The sequence below is a fragment of the Choloepus didactylus genome, chromosome 7 (assembly GCF_015220235.1).
Source record: "Choloepus didactylus isolate mChoDid1 chromosome 7, mChoDid1.pri, whole genome shotgun sequence".
Lineage (NCBI taxonomy): Eukaryota > Metazoa > Chordata > Mammalia > Pilosa > Megalonychidae > Choloepus > Choloepus didactylus.
Window position 1 is genome coordinate 38,655,037 of NC_051313.1, and position 15,990 is coordinate 38,671,026.

At 46.6% G+C, this 15,990-nt stretch overlaps 1 protein-coding gene across 5 annotated transcripts in view; it reads left to right on the forward strand.

Moving 5' to 3' along the window:
* TRAF3IP2 (TRAF3 interacting protein 2) overlaps positions 1-15,990 on the forward strand; it is a 72,678-nt gene that overhangs the window by 17,474 nt on the left and 39,214 nt on the right. For 4 of the 5 annotated variants that reach the window (XM_037842741.1, XM_037842740.1, XM_037842739.1 and 1 more), the window contains exons 2-4: positions 9,344-9,395; positions 9,920-10,169; positions 12,278-13,346. The gene's annotated coding sequence lies outside the window, so the exon portion shown is untranslated. The remainder of the gene's footprint in view (positions 1-9,343; positions 9,396-9,919; positions 10,170-12,277; positions 13,347-15,990) is intronic. The other variant, XM_037842738.1, reaches the window with a different exon arrangement.

Sequence of the window (15,990 nt, forward strand, 5' to 3'; positions counted from 1 at the left end):
TGCTGCAACACCATCCAGTGCCACACATAAACTCGTACAATCTCATGGCCATTAATCCATCGTCTTTATTAACAATTGTTTTAAAGAGAGCTAAGTAGAAAAGACTAATAGAATACACCTTTGTCTGGGCTGTTGATGGTGACAGAGGAAGAGCTGGGACATTTACTTTTCACAAAAATGCCATCAAAGCTCTTTGTCACATAATGCATTTTAGCAATCGGAGCCAGAATCCAAACACATAATAAAGGCAAGCGAAAATGCTTATAATCGTCATATTTTAAAAGCCTTATTTCCTGCCAATTTTGTATCTGTTCCCAGAGAAGCAGAAGTTGCCCACTCTGCCAGCGTCTTTGTCAGCTGCCAGCTGTTACTTCCCTGGAAAAAAAGGTCAGAAGGCTGCTGATAGCTAATAGCCAGCCAGAAGCTGCGAGTAAGAGCCGTCCCTTGTGGATTTTAGCTGCTGGCTGATTGTCAGCTGAGAGCTACAAGTCCTGTTTGATAAAAGCCAGCTACGGATTTCAAACCTTCTTTTTTTTTTCTTTTTCCATTTGTGATCCTAAATTGTCATGCACTCCGAATGGAACTCCATGAGCAGGCAGGCCTTTGTTCTGCCTTGTTAGGCAGCGACAGGCAAAGTCCTCTCACAGTGGCTCCGCAGAGCGGGGAACCAGGGTGAGGTGAAATGAGGTGGTGTGGGAGGAGAGGACTCCAGGGTCGGGTGGCCGTGCAATACCCAGTGGCACAGATGCCAGCCCGAGAGAGGCTCAGAGGAGAGTGGGTCCTGTTCAGTTTGAAAGACAAGCTCAGACTCTTTGGGTGGTTGTGTGACAGACAGCTGGGGAGTGGGGGTGGGATGTGCCTGTGAGTTAGAGTCAGGATTCATCGGCTGAAGCCCCTGAAAGGAAACAAGTCACCAGCACGATGTGCCAGGCATGAAACCCAAATCTTAAGCTTCCCAACTGTTCCTACAGCCCAGCAATCAGGAATTACCTTCTCTGCGACCTGGGGGGATGCTCAGAGCTCTATGGAGTCGGTGGGGGTGGGGGGTGAGGGGAAGGTGGGCAGCAGGAGCTCGGTACAACTGTGTGCTTTAAATTCAGATGCTTGGGCGCTGCCACGTGCAATGCATCAACGGAGAAAAATAAACACCCAGCAGGAGCCAGCGTTGAGTTCAGGCGAGTGAACAATAAATTTCAACTGGTTAAATTAATCGCTGGCTGCTTGTTGCGAATATTAATCCCAGGGAGGGAGCTGGCTTCAGCCCAATTAGAAGACAGGTGAAAGCTGAAAACAGCAAAACATTTGGGATCTTTAGAGAGAAGGTTTACCTGAGGGCCGAGGGTTGATGCTGAGTCCCAAAGAGGAGGAGAATCTGAGAAACAGCCCCACAGCCCCTGCTGCTTTACAGGCCCAGCTGTGCCGTGTAACAACAGCTCACCCAGCCCTCAGCCCTCTCCTGTCCTCTCTAGGATTCCCCAGGGATGTTTAGGGAGCAAGGAGGAGGAGGAAAGGATGAACAAGTCAAGACCCTCGATTTGTTTTTAATATGCCTAAAATCTCTGCTGTAACCGAAGGAAAAAAAAATCCCTACTGAAAAATAAAATGATAGCCTCGTCTTGCATTTAGGGGGCCAGCAGTAGTGCTCTCAGTGGTAGACAGCTGTTTTGTTAATGGAATTACCTTGATGAGACATCGGTTGGTGGTGAAAGGTGAGCTCCGTAACAATCATCAGGAAGGACAGAGGAAAACCACCAAGAAGAGGAACTATAGGGTGATGCCTGAGAAAGTTGTAAGAAAGTTAAGTCTTCCCTGGGTGCTGCCAAGATGCAGTCTAGGGCCAGGAAAGGGGAGGGATAGAGAGAGGGATAGAGAGAGAGAGTTCTCTGGAGAGAGGGACAAAGCTCTTCGATGCTGAGTCCTGCAGACCCTCAGGCGAAAATAAAGAAAATAACGAGTGAGGTATCCCCCGAGGCAAAGATGGCCAAGCAAGCTTAGAATGTCTCCTAGCCAATTTTAAATTGTTTTCGTGGCCTGCCCTGTGCTGTGATTCCCTTCCATTGTTCCCTAAACCTCCAGCTAAAATCAGTTATGCGCATCAGAGTTCTGATAGTGGCTCTTTGGGCAGGACAGAGAGGTGGGGAGTCACTCACCACGTGTTGGGGGAGCAGAGGAGCACCCCTATTCCGGGAGAGCAAGAATTCAGAGGGAGAGGCGGCTGGGAGGCACTCCAGAATCCGACGGGAAGTGAGGTGGGTGACTCCGGCCCCTCTGAAGGAATGTTAAAGGGAAAGGTGAGCCAACTTCTGGGGCATTTGGGGCTTCCTGGGTTATCCTTTGAATACCAAGGCTTTGAGCAGTAAATCTAGAGCCACTGGCTGCAGCACCTGACCTGAGCTGGAGCCCCGGCATCCTATGCCCGGCAGGAAGTCCCTGCTTAGTGACTGTTCCGACAGGCCCACGATCCAGACCCGCCCTCCCTGAGACAAGCTTTGGCAAAATGCACTGCCTGTAGGACGGAACTCTCTGGTTTGGGGGAGCTAGGAGACACCGGAGCAGCTAGATTAGATCTAACTTCCCCTCACCATGAGCAACATCCCTCCTTTAATTTCATTTAATCTTGTGGGGCAGGCCAGTCCTGACAACACAAAGCCGGGGCTAGCCTTGGAATGTGCGCTTGCTCAGAATTGTGAAAAGTGCTGCTGGCTTCAGGAAAGCCGCCCTGGGCATCAGAACTTTGATTCCGATCTCAGGTAGGCTCATCTCAGTCCAGGTATCCATCTGTATAAACACAGGGAAGTTCTCGTTAACTCAAGAGTTTAAGCCACACAAGACATGTTTACTAAACCCACACGTTGTAGGAAGAATTATATACCGATTTATTATTCTCTAGTACTTTTTTTTTGAAATCTTATTTTTTATTGTAGAATACAACAAATATACATAAAAGTGATAACTTTCCAAGTGCAATTTAACAACTAGTAAGAGAGCAAATTTCAAAGAATGTTACAGGTTACAGTTCCACAGTTTTAGTTACTTTCTTATTGTGAAATATAACATACGTGCAAAAAGGTAATATCTTTCAAAGTATGATTTAACAAGTAGTTTCATAGGAAATTTCCAAAAATGTTATGAGTTACAGTACCATAGTTTCAATTATTTCCTTATTCCTTGCACCAACTTTTAACCCAGACTACTGAGAAACTTTCTTCTACAGGCATATTCTTTTTTTTTTAAATCTTCATTTTATTGAGATATATTCACATACCACGCAGTCATACAAAACAAATCGTACATTTGATTGTTCACAGTACCATTACATAGTTGTGCATTCATCACCTAAATCAATCCCCGTCACCTTCATTAGCACACACACAAAAATAACAAGAATAATAATTAAAGTGAAAAAGAGCAATTAAAGTAAGAAAGAACACTGGGTACCTTTGTCTGTTTGTTTGTTTGTTTCCTTCCCCTATTTTTCTACTCATCCATCCATAAACTAGACAAAGGGAAGTGTGGTCCTTATGGCTTTCCCAATCCCATTGTCACCCCTCATAAGCTACATTTTTATACAATTGTCTTCGAGATTCATGGGTTCTTGGTTGTAGTTTGATAGTTTCAGGTATCTACCACCAGCTACCCCAATTCTTTAGAACCTAAAATGGGTTGTCTAAATTGTGCATAAGAGTGCCCACCAGAGTGACCTCTCGGCTCCCTTTGGAATCTCTCTGTCACTGAAGCTTATTTTATTTCCTTTCACATCCCCCTTTTGGTCAAGAAGATGTTCTCCATCCCATGATGCCGGGTCTACATTCCTCCCCGGGAGTCATATTCCACATTGCCAGGGAGATTCACTCCCCTGGGTGTCTGATCCCACATAGGGGGGAGGGCAGTGATTTCACCTTTCAAGTTGGCTTAGGTAGAGAGAGAGGGTCACATCTGAGCAACAAAGAGGCATTTGGGAAGAGGCTCTTAGGCACAATTATAGGGAGGCCTAGCCTCTCCTTTGCAGCAACAGTCTTCCCAAGGGCAAATCCTGTGGCAGAGGGCTCAACCCATCAAACCACCAGTCCCCTATGTCTGTGGTCATGTTAGCAACCATCGAGGTGGGGTTATTCTCTAGTATTTTTACACAACTATGAAAGTTTCACTGTAATTTTAATTCTGAGATAAGTCCTTTGTTCTTGCTCCAGGGTTGGATGCTAATGCTCACCCAGGGTGAGTAAGGGGTAAACCTCTGGACACGTTGAGTCTGGCCTCTCTTCTGTGCACCCCATGTGACCTGCTCTGTGCAGGTCATTCACACCTGCTGCACGGCCCTGATCGCTGAGACACAGTCTTTGCCCATTTAACAGGAAAGAAAAACAACTGATACAAAAATACAGGACTGTAGTTGTTTCTGAATTCTAGAGGTGTAAGATGGATGGGCAGGGGGAGGCAGAAAGTAAGGAAAACATCTGTTTGGTTATAAAAGGTGCACCTCCCGCCCCACAGGCATCAGGGGAGACTGGTGTCTCCTTACCCAGAATAAGGTAAAAGGGGACCGCAGAGCAGGCTCCAAAAAAGGGCAAATGCCAGGGCTTCATGAGAAAGATAACCAGAGAGAAATTCCCCATGTCAGGCAGAGCTGAGGGTCTTCACCACCCTGGGGTTCTGTACTTTAGACCCTTGCTATTCACAGTGGGGTTCACAGGCCTACAGATCAACAGCATCAACAGCACCTGAGATTGTCAGAAATGCAGAGTCCCAGGCCCCACCCCACCCTGAACCAAAATCTGTATTTTTTTTTTTTTAAATAGAATCCCAGGGGATTTACATGCACACTGAATTTTGTTAAGGGATGTTTTCAAGCATATTTCTGCAACCTTGACTGCATGTTGGAATTACCTGGGAAACTTTTAAAAATACTGATGGTCCACCTCTAGAGATTCTGATTTAATTAGTATTGGGTATGGACTGGGCATCGAGATTTCTGAAAGCTCTCAAGTGATTCTAATGGGTAGCACAATCTGAGGTCTGAGAGGGCTCCCATCTGGCCTTAACTGGCTACACCCCTCCACATGGGGTAGGACTCCAGTGGGCAGTGGTATGCTAGTTAAAAAAAAAAATGGTGTCAGGAAAAAACAAAAAAACTGATGTGCTGGTTTGAATCTATTATGTTCCCCACAAAAGCCATGTTCTTTAATTTAATCTTGTGGGGGCAGACTTATTAATCTTTTGATTAAGATGGGACCTTTTGATTAGGTTGTTTCCATGGAAATATGACCCACCCAACTGTAGGTAAGACCTTTTGATTAGGTCATTTCCATGGAGATGTGACCCCTCCCATTCTGGGTGGGTCTTAATTAGATCGCTGGAGTACTTTAAGAGAGCTCACGGAGAGAAGGAGCTCGGAGAAACTGAGAAAGATATTTTGGAGAGAAGCTAAGACATGTAATCCAGAGTTTGCCCCTGGGGGAAGCTAAGAGCCAACACAGACCCAGACACTTGGAGATTGTGCCAGTTTGAATATACTATGTCCCTCACAAAACCTTGATCTTCTAATCCAATCTTGTGGGATATTTGGATTAGGTTGTTTCCATGAAAATGTGACTCACCCACTGTAGGTGATACTTTTGATTAGATTATTTCCATGGAGGTGTGGCCCCACCCATTCAGCTGGGTCTTGATTAGTTTACTGGAGTCCTTTAAAAGGAGCCATCACAGGCCCAGGCTGCTGCAGCTGAGAGAGATATTTTGGAGACGGCTGTTGAAGCAGACTTTTGCTAGCCCAGAGTTTGCCTGGGAGAAACTAAGAGAACACCTCCAGATGCTTAAGAAGAGAGACATCCTGGGAGAAAGCCATTTTGAAACCAGAACCCTGGAGCAGACACCAGCCATGTGCTTCCCCAGCTGACAGAGGTGTTCCGGATGCCGTTGGCTGTTCTTCAGTGAAGGTATACTTGTGTTCATGCCTTAATTTGGACATTTTCATTACCTTCGGACTGCAAATCTGTAACCAAATAAACCCCCTTTCTAAAAGACAATCCATTTCTGGTGTTTTGCATAACAGCAGCATTAGCAAATCGTAACAGAGATGCTTGGAGATGCAGACAGAAAGACATTTAGAGACGCTAAGCTAAGAGATGAAGCCTAGAATTTGCCCTGGAGAAGCTAAGAGAGGATCCCCAGAAGCTTAGAGAGAAATGCCCCAGCAGAACCAAGCAGAGAGCTGAGAGAAGCTAAGAGAGACTGAAGCCCAGAGACATTTTGGAGAAAGCCATTTTGAAACCAGAACCCAGGAGCAAAGGACCAGCAGATGCCAGCCACATGCCCTCCCAGCTGACAGAAGTGTTCTGGATGCCATCAGCCGTTCTTCAGTGAAGGTATCCTATGGTTGATGCCTTAGTTTGGACACCTTTATGGCCTTACAACTGTAAATTTGTAGCCTAATAAATCTCCTTTATAAAAGCCAATCCACTTCTGGTATTTTGTATAACGACAGCTTTAGCAAACCAGAACACCTGATTTCTCATGTTTGCCAATCTCTATTGTATTAAGATTCCCATCAAAGCCGATTTCAAGCTGGGAGTATGATGTCATTGAAAATGAAGTTATGAAAAGATGTGTAGAGCTGGCTCTCAAGAGCCTGTACTAGCCACACACCACTGTGTGGGGCTGTTGGGATGAGTTCACACCAACCCTCTCCCCCAACTTGTGGAACTCACTCCATGTCCATGGGCCACTGGAATTCCCTGAACACACTTCCAGGGCCTGTGTGGGCCTCTTCCCAAAGGAGATGATAAAGAGATGAGACACATGGACACAATTGCACGTGAGGCCCCTCATGTGTGGGTTGGAGGTGGTGGTAGGAACAGAATGGGGAAGAAGGTGAGGTTTTGAGTCTCCTTTTGTACTCTTGTCCCATTCTTTAAATGTAGGAGTGGGCCCATGGAATAGCCATGTCCCATTTTGAATTTTCGGCTCCTTCAAAATTTTCTTTTCCTTTCTGCCATGCTCTGGTGATCCTCTGTTATCAGCAACCATTCCCAGGGCTTTTGAACAGGATTATACGCACCTGCCTTGGATTAGGTGCACTTTGGGGACTGAAGGGGATGGGATGGTGCTCTTATATTGGGTGAGGGAAGGCGAGAGAGAGGACAGCAGATGCTCGAGGAAAGAGGACTTGAAGGAATGACAAATTTAAGTGGGAGTAACCAGGGAAATATAACACAATCCCTTCTTCCCAAGAATCCTTGGAAATTTTGGAGAGGCTGCTGGACTTCCCACAGGATGTGGGAGATGGACTTGAGTCATTCTATTTGTTTGTTAAAGGAAAGATATCTCACAGGCTGGAGGAAGTACGGTGAAGAGCCCAGACCCTGAAGGTCTACAGAGGTTAAAATCCCAGCTCCACCACTGACTAGCTCTGTGGCCTTGGGCAAGTTACTTAAACTTTGGTTTCCTGCTGTGTATCTACCTCACAAGCCTGGGGGAGTGTGTCAGGGGAATCATGTACACTTGGGAGGGCAGAGAGCTGGCCCGATCTAGGGCAGGACAGGGTCAAGGAAGCCAAAGGGCCTTGCAGCCACCCCCAGTGGAGAAGGAGCCAGTGAGAACATGGGAGAGAAGGGACCACACTCACCCTCACCCCGAGGATGAAGGGTACACTGAAGGAAGGACACCCAGACCATGAGGTGATTGATGAGTGCAAAGGTAGCCTAAGACTAAGACAAACTCACTTCCTTCCAGGCGTTGCTAGAACAGCCTTCCACCTGTCCATGTTATTTGCCTTAGGTCTATACTACACACTAGAGGCCAGCTTCAAATGTATTTTTGATGCTAATCAAGACATGATCACTTAGATTCTATGGACAGGGATCTCTGGCTCTCACCTAGAATTCCAACATATACAGGTGGAGAAGAGGCATTGAAAATGGTCAGGGAAAGTTACTCCCAGGAAATCAACCCTCTAGACCCTCTTTTCTGGGAGGTGCACAGTTCTGATGACAAACAAGACTTTTGTCCTGGAAATCAGGCAGCCAGGCTTCCTCTAAGGGGGGGGAGGAGGGATTCTAAAGAGAACCGTCCGTCCGTCTCTCTTGGACCCACACTGCACATCTCTGTGGAGCCCTGAAAGATCAGCCCATCCATAAAATATATCTCCCCGTTAACTCTGCATCTAAAGTTTCATTTATGCATTTCTTTGCGTTATGGTTCCCCTACCTGCCACCACCCCCTCCAATTCCTCTCCGCTTTCTCCCTGGTGCCTGAAATTCCTTTAATGTGGAACGAAGCCTTTCAATTCATCACCAGTGATGAGGCTTAAAATGCAAGTACTACAAAATGCAAGTACCCCTCAGAGAGGTAGTGCATTGATTCAAATTCACACCAGGTAACTTAAGTGTAAATGAGTGATCAGGTCTCTTTTTGAGAGGCACAGGAGAGATAAAGACACTGACAAAGCAATGTTGGAGGAAGGACAATCTCGGGAGTGAAAAGGGCACAGAAGCCAAGGCCAAGGTTTCCTGAGATGAATCAGTGTGGTTTGGCATTTGTTGGAGCCCTTGGTTTCTCCTTGAGTGGGTACAACACGGCATGGTGCAGGGGAGAGGTGTGGCCTTCGGAGGGAGTCACATCTGGATTTGAAACCCAGATGTGTGGCTGGAGTAAGCCTCTGTGCCTCAGTTTCCTCGCCTGTAAATGCAAGTAATAAAGCCTGCCTTGCAGGGTTGCTTTAGGGATTTTTATAATGTAACCTGAATAAAGCTGCCCATGGACTTGTCCAAAAGTCAAATAATTGAGTAAATCCAACTTGGGAAGACCTGGGAAATAATGTCGATTTCTGCCAGACTTCCTTGAAGGGAATTTACACAACAGATTACATAGCAAAGCATATCCCAGATCCTCCTTGGCCCTCCTCCTCTTTTCCTCCACCAAGTCCCTTGCAGTGGCAAGTCTGCATCTCCTCCACCTCCTCTGCTGTGCTCCATGCTCTCTCCCTTTCCAAACATTCCCCCTCTCATCTGACTCTTCTGCTGTGTTCAGCCCCCACAGGAAGCAAGTCTGGCCACTACCTGCTTTTTTCTCTTTGGGCGCAACTACCTGGAGTCCTGATGAATAAAATTCTCCATTTCATTATACAGATAATGAAAAGCACCAGGCACAGAAGAGCTGCTCAGTAAATGGTAGCCAATCTCATTTTAGAGTACCTTCCTCATAAAGGTGGTGTGGACGTTAAATGAGTAAAGACATGCAAAGAGCTTAGACTAGTGCTGGTACTTCATGTGGTGTGAGGGTTAGCTGTTACTATTGTGTGATAAACGAGGAGCCCAGGAAGGTAAGACTTAACCTTTTCATCAAGCAGAGCCGCCAGTAATTTCAGATCTAGAAGAACACGGACAGTCACCGTGGAGCAGGTATTTTTGGCTTTTCCCAGAACTGCTGGGTGCCCCCCATGAAGTATGAAAATGTAAGGTGAACAGGCACTCACTGCCCTGGGGAAAGGATAGAACAGGCATATCTGTAGCTTGACAGGGTCTGCTGCTCCCATGTCCCTTGGTCAGGGAAGGAGATGAATAAATGTGTGCTGGGGTCCTGGAACCTCTTAGAAAGAAAAAGATCGAGGGCTCACCCTTTCGTTTTAAGCTGCCTTCCCAGGACCTCTGGGCTAGATTTGGAAGGTCTAACTGAATCCGCTGACTGCAGGATCCAGTTCCAGAGAGGAACTCACCCAGGGGGAAGAGGCACTGGGCCCCAGGGGCTCTGCGAGGGTGGAGGGGGTGGGAGCCAGTGCTGATCCCTCCCGGCATCTGCCTGGGCCTGGCAGCCCCTCTGGCCTGGGTGTGGCCTGCCAAGGTGGTGGAGAAGCAGCCACCAACAGACTCCACAACTTTTTTTCGGGTGGCCCCCGGTTAGTTTGGAACTCCCTGCATTTCCACAGTTCTTTCCTTCTGCGAGAGCACCAGCAAACGTCTGGAATGAGGCAGGGGCCCACTACAGGTCGTGGGCCTGGCATGGAGCTGGCAGGGCAAGACTGGACACTTGTGGTCTGGGTGCTTCTTTCTGCCTGCCTTGGTGGTGACTGTGGCTTTGGCGGTGACCCCTCCGTGGGCAGCAGCTGAGAGGATGTGGCGGGAGGTGGCCGGACAGCGCACAGTGCCGGGAGCCCCGTGAACCAGTACCGCTCTCAGGTCAGTGCATGACAGGAGTTTTCTCCTTTTCCCTGGGGTACGTTGCAGTTTCACTCTGCCCTTTTAGCACTTGAAATCCTAGCATTTAAAATGCAAAATCAAGGCATGTCAAGAAATGAATCTTTTCCTTTTCTTTTCCTTTATTCTCCTTTTACCTTTCCTTTTTCCTTTCCTTTCATGGATCAATGCTATAGAATGGAGAGTTTCTGAGCATTAGATCCAAATGGGTTTTGCTTTATTTTTATTTATTTATTCATTCATTCATTCATTTTTGGTTTATTGGGGGTGGGGGGTGGGGAAGCTGACATCTATCTAATTAGGCCAGAATTAGAATTGTCTTTTGCAAGAGTACTGCAAAAACTCTAGGGTCTAGAGTAGAGCAAACTCTAGGATCTGGCAAGCACACACCCTCCCCTCCTGCATTTCATTCACCTGGAGGAGGAGGTCTGGCTCACATCTTGACTGCTCCACCTGCTATGCATACAGCCACCCTCACGCCACTGTAGAAACTCAGCACCAGGGTGACCGGTATAGTCACAGCCCCACCCTTTTATTGCCTACACCTTTTTTTCCCCTCTTAAGTGTTGCCAAGAGTGTGGAAAGACGCCAAGTTAGCATGGCTCCACCCAAGTACCGAGGAAGGACAGAGGACAACAGGAGCAGTGGGGGAGGGGGGGACAAGAAACGGGGGAGGGGGAACAACACCCACTCCTAAGTCAGACAGCTCTGCGTGTGAATCCCCACACCTAGCTGTGTGACTTGGAGAAGTTAGTCAATGTCTCTGAGCCTTTGATTCCTCAAAGTAAAGTGGGAATGATAGTAGTTAAAAAGCATCTCATAGGACTGTTTGCAGGATTTAATGTGCTAACAGGTAGTGCCCTTAGTATGTGATAGAAGCTCCGCGAAAGGTTTCCTCCTGTGATGGTAACTAACAAGGGGTAGGTATCAGCCTGACAGCACCAGGGGGAAGCTCCTGGGAGCTCCTTTCCCTGCCTCCCTGCAGTTCACCTTCAGTGTAACTGCCTCCGTCATGTCCAGACAGAAGCTTCTCCTGTCCTGGGTACCCCATGGCTGATTTTCAGGAGGGGCCACCGCAGAGGCCCCTGTGTCAGAGCCACTAACTCATTCTCTCAAGTGCCTGCCTTTCTACTAAGGATATATTTAGACACAAGGAAGGCCCAGCTAACAGCAATTAAAATCAGCATTTCAGCCCATGGAATTCTTCCTCAGGGCCCTTGGGCACATAGTCAGGGAAACAGTTGGCAGGAGAGCGAGAATAAAAAATGATTCTCCTTGTTTTCCCTCACAGGTCGTATTTCAAAGGTAGTACTTGACAGAGGCACCTTTGAGGCTTTTCCCAATACATTTAAGGAAATCTAAGAAAAATGAAAACTACTTTCACTCCTCCCTTTCCCTTGTTCTCCTTCCTTTTTCCCCCCTTTGCTTTCCTTCTTTTCCTTCCTGTTCTCATCTCCAAACACTAGTAGCTTTTTCAGAGTGACCGCCACCCAGAGAATAGTATTTTTCCCTACTAAAAATATAATTATTATAATAATTTTGAGGCAGAAAGGTAAAGGCCAAGGTAATAAGTACTATTTTTTAAATCTTGATTCTTTTAATGAATACTACAGGATTGTTATGGAAAAGGAATCAAACAGCTCATATGTATAGATAGTATAAAAGTCCTCCATTCTCACTTACTTCCCTCAATCCCATTCCTTGAGGGGACTACCACTTAACAGTTTAACATGCATTCTTTTGGTACTTTCTTATTTGGTCATTAAACAGATATATAGTGATTGCCTGCTGTGTTCTGGGCAGTGTGCTAGGTGCTGGGACAAGTGGTGAACAAACATAAATCTCTCTCTCTCTCTCTTTGTGTGTGTGTGTGTATATATATATATATATATATATATATATATATATGCAAAAATGAGATAATATTTTTTCACTAAATAATATCTCAAAGCCACTTACCCATGTTAGCATGTAGAAATTGATTTTATTATTTTTAGCCACTGAATAATATTCCATTATAAGACTATATCCAGATGTATATAACCTGTATACCCTATTTAAAAAACAAACCACATTTCCTCTGCTTGTAGAATGTTGAACAACCGGCTTCACACGCCCAACTTGATCAGAACCTGGCACTGTCTGGATGTGATGTTCTAGGGCCCGTCCCCTGCATGAGGATCGGCGAGACTTGCTGCTGAGTGGGCTGAACTGTGGACCTCTTCAACAGGCGGCCGTGTCCAGCACCAGGGGCACAATCCACCTGCCCAGGGTGCCCGGCTGGCCAGGGGCAGAGCTGAATTCACACCTAGGCCCCTCTAACTCCAAAGCTTCACACTGCCACAGTTCCCACCCCACTCTGCTGCCCCAAGTGTTAGCTGTCTTTATATACACACATGTTTTGTGGTATCACCCTGCCTCCACCATCTCCTCCTTGCTGGAAAAGCAATAAATTCTGGAGGCTACTGATTAAACAATGGGAAGGAAAGGGGAAGATATAAACTTGAGGGTATGAAAAACTGGGGTGCAGCCAGCCAGAGGAGGACAAAATGTGTGTGTGTGTGTGTGTGTTTGTGTGTGTGTGTGTGTGTCCAGGGGGTGACCTCTGCCCCTGTGGTTTTGTCCAGCAAATGGTGATATGTAAAGCAGTTAGAGAAGAGCGTGTGAATCTCAATCTATGGCTTCATCCTCCTCATTATCTGGCCTCAGCTTCCGCCTTTGGAGCTGCTCACTAATGAATTAACCCTCGAATCTCTTCCCCTCCACATGACACCTTCTCGGGTGGGTAGGGCACCCCACAACAGGCTGGGGTGCGTGGACATTTCCCCACAATACCCTAGCTGGGTGGTGAAAACAAAAGCGCACTCTAATTCGTCACCAGTCGTTTCTAGTGAATGAAGGAGGTTTCTGTTTTACGAAGTAAAGTGACTTCTTAGCTGTTGATTCACTGCCCACAGGGAGTTTTTTCGAGCGGAGGCTTTTCTAGCTCCAGTAGAAATTTGCATACAACTTCCACTTCCTGCTTCAGAGCCTGTTCTACGACTTACCTGGGCCTGGGGAGGGCGGAGGAGGGCCAAGAGCGACCCAAGGTGGAGAGAGAAGACAAGGAGAGTGCGACCACCCTCTCGGCCTGGTCTGTCTGTCCGTGGTGCTTCTGAGGTGAGTTACTCAGGGCTGCCAGCCTAGTCCTATTCCTTAACCACTGACCCATTTTCCAAAACACTATTTGCTCCTTGACTGAGATGATTTGTCTCTACTTTCCTCCGCTTTCCTCTCTCCAACTTGAACTTGTTCGTGTCGAGTCCAGCTTCGGGCTGAGAAAATGACAGTTGCGTTTCTGCCGTGAGAATGTGTCGGTGGTTTAGTGTTTCAGGCGGGCGGGCAGGCGGAGATTAACTCTTTGAGGAGCGGAGGCACGTGTGCTGGTCCTTTTCCAAGCTGCCTTGGGAACCACTTGTTTGCGTACTTAAAGTCACCACAAGTTTCAGTCAAAAGCACAAGCCCCCATTTCCCTAAGGAGGGAGCCGGGAATGGCAAAGATTAAGTAACTGGCTTCCAGCCCCGGAACATGTCAGTGGCAGAGATGGAAGGAGGACTCCCAAGTTTTCTTGATTCCTGTTTCATGCCGAGGAAAAAAATCAACACCACATCCTTGGGCCAGGAAGTCCAGCTCAGCCCTGCGCTGACTATGGGCCGCCTTCTCAGCCCCGTCCCGCCGCCCTCATCCCGTCCAGCATTTCCTGGCGCTGGACGGAGCCTTTAGGGAAAATGCGGGGAGAAATGCAATTACTTGATCTTAGAAGATAATCAAACTTCCTGTGATTTTCAAGTTCAACGTGGTCTCTTAGAATAGGGGGATATTTTAAAAAGCAAGGGAGAAAAAGAGCTCAAATAATTTTTAAAATGACAAAAAACTTGGGTTCAAGTTGTGACTACTTCTTGCTAGCCCTGTGACTTAGGCAACTCGCTTTGGCTTCCCTAGGTCTGTATTTCTTCATCAGGAAAGCGTGTGAGTTGGCAGGGAGGGTGGGTGAACTAAGATGATTACGTCTAAATTCCCTGCAAACAAAACAAGCATAGGGTAACGGGAGTCCCAGAGGGGTAGCCATATGTGTGGTCTTAAAAGACTTGTATTGTTTAGTAATTAATCATATAAGTTAATTTTACCTCCAGCTTCTAGATGGTTAGCTCCTTTGTTTCATTAGCTCCTTTGTTTCATTATCCCTTTCTTCCCCCAGTTCCCAGCAACTATCAAATGCCTGGTGATTTGCTTAGGCTCCTTCCACCTAAGCTTCTTTGATGCCTAGTTTTCTCACCTCTCAAGGCAAAAGCTAAAGCTGCAACCAGAGCCAGAGGCTGGGGGAGGCTGGGCAGCCACGTGGTGCTGTGGATGCACTATTTGGAGGTTAGGCCTTTTTATTGGCTCTAGCCAAAAAGGAGAGAACACAGGGTGTTTCTTGAATTAGTTCATGTCCCATTTAGATTACCCAGGAAGAATTGTCCTGTGCACTTGCCCATAGCGTCAAGGCACATGGAGGACTAGCAGACTGGGCTGGCTCCAGAAGCCAGTTACCGACTTAGCCGGAGCTGGACACCACTGCTCAGCCAGATCAGTCCCTGTATTATGAGGCCTTCAGTGTGAGATGAAAGGAGACTGTGGAACACATCCTATTGCCTGTAAGATATTAGGTAGCAGACACCCCAAATCCTTAACCTTTTCCAAATCACTACATTTTTGTTGTTGTCTTTGTCACTTCTTTTTGGCAATTACTCTTCGTCAACACAGTTTACTTGGTCTCTGGCTACTGGGATGGGGTATTGCTAAGCTGTTTCTGCGTGATATTAAGGCCCTGGTACAGTTCTTGTCATATCCTTCAATTTTTCTGTCTATCCCCCTGGGATGAGAGGAATGGCATTTCAAGATGTTTCACCTGTGACGAGTTGCTGATTTTTTTTTTTTTTATTTTCAAATAATGATGTGCCATTATCTGAAATCAGGCTGTTTCCCGGCTGCCAGCTTAGCTTTGATCCATAACAGCAACACACCACAGTCATTTTTAATCTGTGGCTGCAGCTCCAAGACAATCCACTGATGGGTGTCAGGAGGTGGATGGATAATGTAGCTGCACTGCTCTTCCCTGCATAGGGCTGGCTAATCAGGAATGGAGTCCAGGTGAAGTGCTGGGAGAAGGGTTCTTAATTCTGCAATGCTCATTTTTGGACAGTGCAAGGCAGAAAATGTTAAAACCTGCTTCTGTTGGGATTAAGGAGTTAGCGACCATCAAATTTTCTGAAAATAAAGAGAAGGCAGTAATATTTGCAGGCATTCTTTAACAGATAATCAGCAATATAACTCAGATTATTATATGGGGTAGCTTATCTAAATTAAATCTATGTTTTACACATCACAGAATGGAAATCTCAGAAATATCCTGAATTCAAGCCATTTTTCTGCTGCAGGCAATTTTAGATTAGCTTTTTAAAATGGGCGTGAATTGCAGGCAACTGCTGCAGGAAAAAAAAAAAAGCACAGATGAGGCACATTAAACTTTAAATGCCTTTCAGATTTAACGAAATGACCCCTAATGTTTGATCACATTTCCTTATCAAAACAATCCTACAGTCTCCCGTGAGAAAGCATCTGGGGTTGAAATCGAAAAGCGCACCCCCCCCCCCACTTCTTCCTAATGCATTGTCACCAAGTTATTTTTAGCTCATGAAACCCAGGCTGTCCTTCCTCCCTCAGACATCCTTTGCCTCTCCTACTGGCCCACATGTGCTTCGCTGCCTGACTGTGCCTGCG